We start from the raw sequence: 8,893 nt of genomic DNA, 5'->3' as shown, positions 1-8,893 counted from the left end.
CAGGTTATCTGCTCCTTGCTTGACCAATGTAAGAACTTAAGCCACAAAATATTACCCCAACTTCTTACTCATTTAGCAAAAAAAGTATTTTTATCTCGAACTTGTTGCCTTTGCTGAATATAGCTCTGGGCAGAGCCAAAAGTAATTAGCCAGTGAATAGCTTCTTCTATAGGCAGTTGCGTAATCATATCTTTCTTGCCTAAGTAAACTGCCTAAGGCTATTGGTTTGCGATCAAGACCCTGTTTGTGTAGCCTCGAGGTTGTATACATGTGCTTAATATCTTTCTTTGGTATAACATTAACTTCAAAGACCCAGCGCATAATATTTATGGAACTTTATACTCACATTCTTATATTTGTTTGCAGCCTTCACAAACCTGCAATCTGAACACGTCACAAATGATGTCTTGCCTTTTGTGGATGTACATCTTGGTCAGTCACAAATGATGTCTTGCCTTTTGTGGATGTACATCTTGGTCACCTCTGTTTATCGCTTTTGTGGATGGATTGTTCAGCTGGCTTTAGTAGATGGAATGACTCTGCACTTGTAGTTGCGTAATGTTTGTGCTTAGCTGTCTGGATTGTGCCGGCCAAGAGTTAGCTCTAGGTACCTTGTAAATAGCTCTGGTTTGGTTGCCTGTCCCTCACTGTATCAACTAGCCGTAAACTTGGACCATGTAATCTTATTCTGCACCAGTTTCCAGCTGAAACAAGCCTCAACGTCATGCTATGGTGCACGTTTAACTGCGGTGCTACAACTTTAATGTGAATTATTTTCGAGCTACCTATGTTCTATGTTCTGTTGAGTATCTGTTTTCTTTTTCTCTGAACTAAACAATTTTGTTTGAGATTTAGTCATCCTCCATTTACTTTGATTATAGCGTGTATAACTGTGTATTCATATTTTCCCAGTGCCGGATAGGGCGCCCGAAGGGGCGCCGCCTGATCTAGTTCAGTTAAAGGGTGGATTGAGAAGGATCGAAGGAAATTAAATCACCTTTTATTTAATTTTAAATATAAAGAAATTTAATCCGAGATATTAAATCACTTTTTTATTTAATTTTAAATATTAACAAATTTAATCTGAGATTTAATTCTCTCTATCCCCCTCTAATTCACCCCTAAAGCTTAGTATGGGTACAAAGAGGATTGGAGTGGGTTAAGATATATTTAGGAGGATTTTGATCTATAGGATTTAAACACTCTGTAATCCCTTTATATCACTTCAATCCGAGAGTACCTAAATTAGACCTAAAGGTTTATTTGAGAGTAAGGATACCGAAAAAAAATAAGAAAAACTAAAATCTTATTGCTATTTAAAGTTAAATAATAAGAGGATTTTAGTTCCTCTAATCCGCCAAGGCCGGCGGCCGGCCGAATGTATCGTGTCGTCGTAGACGTAAATGGATTGGTCGTCGGTGCGGCACACCAATTGCAGGTTGAAGAAAGACTGCTTTCCACTTATCACCGTGCGTCCCAAATGTCGTGTGTTGCGTGCACGCGTGACGCGTCATTCATTTACGCCCACCACATCAGCGACTGTCACGCTATTTATTTTTTTGGAGCAACGAGTTCGCTAGAGCTAGCTCAAAACCAGAGTTGGGGAAAAAAAATAAGCCCCAAATCCCATCGGCAAGGCTTGAAGTCAGAGCAAGCGGCCCATGCCTGAACAAACGCGGCCCAGAGATGGAGTGACCACAGCGAGCGCGGGATTTCGCCTCCGATGGCGACGTCCAGGTCAGGTACGTATGTTTTCTCCTTTTTTATTTCTTATTACATTTCTTTTCTTTCTTTCTTTCCCTTCGTTACATTTCTATAAAAATATGTGATCTTGTCCTATAAAAATATAAAAAATTAAACATCTCTATTTTTCATTGAGAATTCAATGGCACATGATCTCCATGTGCCTCTGGACCATTCAGTGGTGCCTCTGGATCATTCGTGGTAGATCTAGACATAAAACCCGAACCAAAGCTTGAAACTCGAAATACCGGAGCCTATATCCGTTTAGCCCAAAGCCCGGTACCTAGCGGATAACGAAATTAAATACTCGATTTTAATTTAGACCTAATCGGATAATACTTGTGGTACCTAAACTACCCATTAAAACCAGAGATAATTAAACCCACACACCTAAATGTTGTTTGGTTCTATACCTATGGAGATATCAGTTGAAAATTTGATAGCGTCTCTGGATGTTGAGGAAAAAGCTCGGGCTAAGGACACGGGATCTAAAGGAGGCGAGGGCCACTCCAGCGCCAACATGGTTCAGAGGAACCACAACAAGGGCAAAGGAAAGCCAAAATCTAACAAGCCCAACAAAACTACCAACTTCAAGAAGAAGAAGAACAAGACTGAATTGACATGTTTCGCATGTGGCGAGGCGGTCATTTTGCCAAGGATTGTCCTGATCGAGCGGATCGCCGTGGCAAAAAGGGCAATGTCAACACAGTGGTCACTAGCAATGAGGAAGACAAAGGGTATGGTAATTTACCTTTCATCTTCTCAGTATTTCAATCACCTAGCTGGTGGCTTGATACTGGTGCTAATGTTCATGTGTGTTCTGACATTAACTTGTTCTCTTCTTATCAGGGCGCCCGGGATTTTTCCGTCCTAATGGGGAATGGGTCACATGCTTCTGTCCATGGCACTGGCACGCTGGATCTGAAGTTTACTTCGGGAAAGATCGTGCAGCTGAAGAACGTGCATCATGTCCCTTCTATACACAAGAATCTCGTTAGTGGAACCCTTCTATGTAGAGATGGGTTCAAGGTAGTTTTGGAGTCCAATAAATTAGTTGTGTCCAAGTCTGGACAATTTATTGGTAAAGGCTATGATTGCGGAGGCTTGTTCCGCTTTTCTCTGTTAGATTTCAATAATAAGTCTGTGAACCATATTTGTGCTAATGTTGATGATCTTGCGAGTATTTGGCATTCTCGTTTGTGTCATATTAATTTTGGCTCTATGTCTCGGCTTGCAACCATGAGTTTAATTCCGAATATCACCATAGTCAAAGGTTCTAAGTGCCATAGTTGTGTGCAGTCGAAGCAACCTCGAAAGCCTCACAAGGCTGCTGAGGAGAGACACCTGGCACCTCTAGAACTCATACATTCTGATCTTTGTGAGATGAATGGTGTGTTGACAAAGGGTGGTAAGAGATACTTCATGACATTGATTGATGATGCGTCTAGATTTTGCTATGTATACTTGCTAAAAACTAAAGATGAGGCTTTAGACTACTTTAAAATCTATAAGGCTGAAGTTGAAAACTAACTAGAGAGAAAGATCAAACGTCTTAGATCAGATCGTGGTGGCGCGTTCTTTCCCAAAGTCTTTGATGATTTCTGTTCAGAACATGGCATTATTCATGAGAGGACTCCTCCCTATTCACCCGAGTCAAACGGGATTGCTGAAAGGAAAAATCGTACGTTGACTGACCTGGTGAATGCCATGTTAGACACTTGTGGTTTATCTAAGGCATGGTGGGGGGAGGCAGTCCTGACTTCATGTCATGTTCTGAATAGAATTCCTATGGGCAAAGAAGAGAAAACCCCTTATGAGAAGTGGGTTGGGAGAAAATCATCACTTTCATACTTGCGCACTTGGGGGTGCATGGCGAAAGTCAATGTACCAATTAATAAAAAGCGCAAGCTTGGTCCAAGGACAGTGGATTGTGTCTTTCTTGGATATGCTTCGTGTAGCATAGCATATATATTTTTAGTAGTTAAATCTGAAGTTCCTGATGTGTATGTTGATACTATTATAGAATCACGTGATGCTATTTTCTTTGAACATATATTTCCAATGAAAGACATTCATAGCAATTCTAGATACTCTTCTGAGATAACTCCTGAACATAGTACACCTATTGAGAGTTTTGAACAGCCACATGAAATTGTCCTAGAGGAGGATGACAATGATGCTCCTAAAAGGAGCAAGATACAAAGGGTTGAAAAATCCTTTGGTGATGATTTCATTGTGTACCTTGTGGACGATACTCCTACTACTATTGCAGAAGCATTTGCATCTTCAGATGCAGATGATTGGAAAGAAGCAGTTCATAATGAGATGGACTCCATTCTTTCAAATGGTACGTGGGAAGTCACTGATCGACCCTATGGATGCAAACCTGTGGGTTGTAAGTGGGTGTTTAAAAAGAAGCTCAAGCCTGATGGTACAATTGAGAAGTACAAGGCTAGGCTTGTGGCTAAAGGCTATACACAGAAAGAAGGAGAAGACTTCTTTGATACTTACTCACCTGTTGCTAGAATGACTACTATTCGAGTACTACTTTCCTTGGTTGCCTCGTATGGTCTCCTTGTTCATCAGATGGATGTAAAGACAACTTTTCTTAATGGAGAGTTGAACGAGGAAATCTATATGGAACAACCTGATGGATTTGTAGTAAAGGGTCAAGAAAGCAAGGTGTGCAAGTTATTGAAATCTTTGTATGGTCTGAAGCAAGCACCAAAGCAGTGGCATGAGAAGTTTGACATGACTCTAACGTCTGCAGGCTTTGCCATTAATGAGGCAGACAAGTGTGTATATTATCGCTGTGGTGGGGGCGAAGGAGTTATATTGTGCTTATATGTTGATGATATATTGATATTTGGCACAAACATTGATGTGATCAATGAAGTCAAGTCTTTTATATCAAAGAGTTTTGATATGAAAGATCTGGGAGAAGCTGATGTGATTCTAAACATCAAGTTGATTAAGGCAGATGGTGGGATTACCCTCTCGCAATCTCACTATGTTGAAAAGGTTTTGAAGCGATTTGGCTTCTCTGAGTGCAAACATTCTCCAACACCTTATGATCCTAGTGTGACACTGTGAAAGAACAAGAGAATTGGTTTAGACCAATTGAGATACTCTCAGATTGTCGGTTCACTCATGTATCTTGCTGGTGCAACAAGGCCCGATATCTCGTTTGCTGTGAGCAAATTGAGTAGGTTCATGTCAAACCCCGGGACTGATCATTGGCATGCACTTGAGCGGGTTATGCGTTACCTGCAAGGTACAATGAGTTATGAAATTCACTATTCTGGTCAGCATGCAGTACTTGAGGGATATAGTGATTCGAACTGGATATCTGATGCAGACGAGCTTTATGCCACCAGTGGTTATGTCTTTACTATTGGTGGAGGTGCGGTATCATGGAGGTCATGCAAGCAGACCATTTTGACGAGGTCAACCATGGAAGCCGAGCTAGCTGCACTTGACACAGCAACCATTGAGGCAGAATGGTTGCGTGAACTCTTGATGGACTTGCCGGTGGTTGAGAAACCAATACCAGCTATCCTTATGAACTGTGACAATCAGACAGTGATTGCTAAAGTGACGAGTTCTAAGGATAATGGAAAGTCATCAAGACATGTCAAAAGACGATTGAAGTCTGTCAGAAAGTTGAGAAACTCCGGAGTTATAAGTGTGACTTATATTGCAACAGATAAAAATCTGGCAGATCCTTTTACCAAGGGACTACCACATAATGTGATAGAAATCGCATCAAGAGAGATGGATATGAGACCCATATAAGTTGCCATGGTGGAAACCCAGTCTATGTGAAAGGGAATTAGGCTTACACCTATTTCCTAAATGATTTTGGTGGTTGAATAGCCCAACACAAATAATTGGACTAACTAGTTTGCTCTAGTGTATAAGTTATATATAGGTGCCTAAGGTTCACACTTAGCCAATAAAAAGACCAAGAATTGGGTTCAACAAAGAGAGCAAAGGGATAACCGAAGTGTGCCCTGGTCTGGCGCAACGGACTGTCCGGTGCACCAGGGGACTTCACGCTGAACTTCTCACCTATATTATCGCTGTGGTGGGGGCGAAGGAGTTATATTGTGCTTATATGTTGATGATATATTGATATTTGGCACAAACATTGATGTGATCAATGAAGTCAAGTCTTTTATATCAAAGAGTTTTGATATGAAAGATCTGGGAGAAGCTGATGTGATTCTAAACATCAAGTTGATTAAGGCAGATGGTGGGATTACCCTCTCGCAATCTCACTATGTTGAAAAGGTTTTGAAGCGATTTGGCTTCTCTGAGTGCAAACATTCTCCAACACCTTATGATCCTAGTGTGACACTGTGAAAGAACAAGAGAATTGGTTTAGACCAATTGAGATACTCTCAGATTGTCGGTTCACTCATGTATCTTGCTGGTGCAACAAGGCCCGATATCTCGTTTGCTGTGAGCAAATTGAGTAGGTTCATGTCAAACCCCGGGACTGATCATTGGCATGCACTTGAGCGGGTTATGCGTTACCTGCAAGGTACAATGAGTTATGAAATTCACTATTCTGGTCAGCATGCAGTACTTGAGGGATATAGTGATTCGAACTGGATATCTGATGCAGACGAGCTTTATGCCACCAGTGGTTATGTCTTTACTATTGGTGGAGGTGCGGTATCATGGAGGTCATGCAAGCAGACCATTTTGACGAGGTCAACCATGGAAGCCGAGCTAGCTGCACTTGACACAGCAACCATTGAGGCAGAATGGTTGCGTGAACTCTTGATGGACTTGCCGGTGGTTGAGAAACCAATACCAGCTATCCTTATGAACTGTGACAATCAGACAGTGATTGCTAAAGTGACGAGTTCTAAGGATAATGGAAAGTCATCAAGACATGTCAAAAGACGATTGAAGTCTGTCAGAAAGTTGAGAAACTCCGGAGTTATAAGTGTGACTTATATTGCAACAGATAAAAATCTGGCAGATCCTTTTACCAAGGGACTAACACATAATGTGATAGAAATCGCATCAAGAGAGATGGATATGAGACCCATATAAGTTGCCATGGTGGAAACCCAGTCTATGTGAAAGGGAATTAGGCTTACACCTATTTCCTAAATGATTTTGGTGGTTGAATAGCCCAACACAAATAATTGGACTAACTAGTTTGCTCTAGTGTATAAGTTATATACAGGTGCCTAAGGTTCACACTTAGCCAATAAAAAGACCAAGAATTGGGTTCAACAAAGAGAGCAAAGGGATAACCGAAGTGTGCCCTGGTCTGGCGCAACGGACTGTCCGGTGCACCAGGGGACTTCACGCTGAACTTCTCACCTTCGGGAAAATCCAGAGGCGCTCCGCTATAATTCACCGGACTGTCCGGTGCCCCAAAGGAGAGCGACTCTGGAACTCGTCAGCTTCGGGAATTCGCTCCGCTATAATTCACCGGGCATGTCTGGTGCACACCGGACTGTCCGGCGAGCCAGCGGAGCAACGGCTACTTCGCGCCAACGGTCACCTGCAGAAGCAATTAATGCGCGCCAGAGCGCGCAGAAGTCAGGCACGCGCGAAGTGGCGCACCGGACACTCTACAGTACATGTCCGGTGTGCCACCGGACATCCAGGCGGGCCCAGCAGTCAGAGCTCCAACGGTCGGAACCCAACGGCCTGGTGACGTGGATGGCGCACCGGACTGTCCGGTGCACCATGCGACAGACAGCCTCCACCAAACAGCTAGTTTGGTGGTTGGGGTTATAAATACCGCCAACCACCCCACATTCAAGTCATCCAAGTTTTCCTACTTCAACTACTTACAAGAGCTCTAGCATTCAATTCTAGACACACCCAAGTGATCAAATCCTCTCCAAATTCAACACAACGCCTTAGTGATTAGTGAGAGATATTTGCTTGTGTTCTTTCGAGCTCTTGCGCTTAGATTGCTTTCTTCTTTGGTTCTTTCTTGGGATCAACTCAATTGTAACCAAGGCAAGAGGCACCAATTGTGTGGTGGCCCTTGCGGGGAAGTTTTGTTCCCGTTTGATTGAGAAGAAGAAGCTCACTCGGTCCGAGGGACCGTTTGAGGGAAGGGGTTGAAAAAGACCCGGCCTTTGTGGCCTCCTCAACGGGGAGTAGGTTTGCGAGAACCGAACCTCGGTAAAATAAATCCGCGTGTCACACTCTTTATTCGCTTGCGATTTGTTTTGCACCCTCTCTCGCGGACTCGATTATATTTCTAACGCTAACCCGACTTGTAGTTGTGATTGACTTTGTAAATTTCAGTTTCGCCCTATTCACCCCCCTCTAAGCGACTTTCAATTGGTATCAAAGTCCGGTGCTTCATTAGAGCCTAACCGCTCGAAGTGATGTCGGGAGATCACGCCAAGAAGGAGATGGAGACCGGCGACAAGCCCACTACAAGCCACGGGAAAGCTTCATCGGGAGAGTCCCGCAACAAAGGGAAGGGGAAGGAGAAGAAACCCTCTTCCCACAAGTCGCATCGGAGTGGAGACAAGAAAAAGAAGATGAGGAAGGTGGTCTACTACGAGACCGACACCTCATCGCCATCTACCTCCGGCTCCGACGCGCCCTTCGTAACTTCTAAGCGCCATGAGCACAAGAAGTTTAGTAAGATCCCCTTACACTATCCTCGTACTTCTAGACATACTCCATTACTTTCCGTTCCATTAGGCAAACCGCCAACCTTTGACGATGAAGATTATGCTAGGTGGAGTGATTTAATGAAATATCACCTAACCTCACTCCACAAAAGTATATGGAATGTTGTTGAGTTTGGAGCACAGGTACCTTTCATAGGGGATGAGGATTATGATGAGGACGAAGTAGCCCAAATCGAGCACTTCAACTCCCAAGCCACTACCATACTCCTCACCTCTCTAAGTAGGGAGGAGTACAACAAGGTGCAAGGATTAAAGAGCGCCAAGGAAGTTTGGGACGTGCTCAAGACCGCACACGAGGGTGATGAACTAACCAAGATCACCAAGCGGGAAACGATCGAGGGGGAGCTCGGTCGCTTCCGTCTTCGCCAAGGGGAGGAGCCACAAGACATGTACAACCGGCTCAAAACCTTGGTGAATCAAGTGCGCAACCTCGGGAGCAAGAAATGGGATGACCACGAGGTGGT

The sequence above is a fragment of the Zea mays genome, chromosome 2, assembly GCF_902167145.1.
Source record: "Zea mays cultivar B73 chromosome 2, Zm-B73-REFERENCE-NAM-5.0, whole genome shotgun sequence".
Taxonomy (NCBI): Eukaryota; Viridiplantae; Streptophyta; class Magnoliopsida; order Poales; family Poaceae; genus Zea; species Zea mays.
This window is presented reverse-complemented; position numbering follows the sequence as displayed.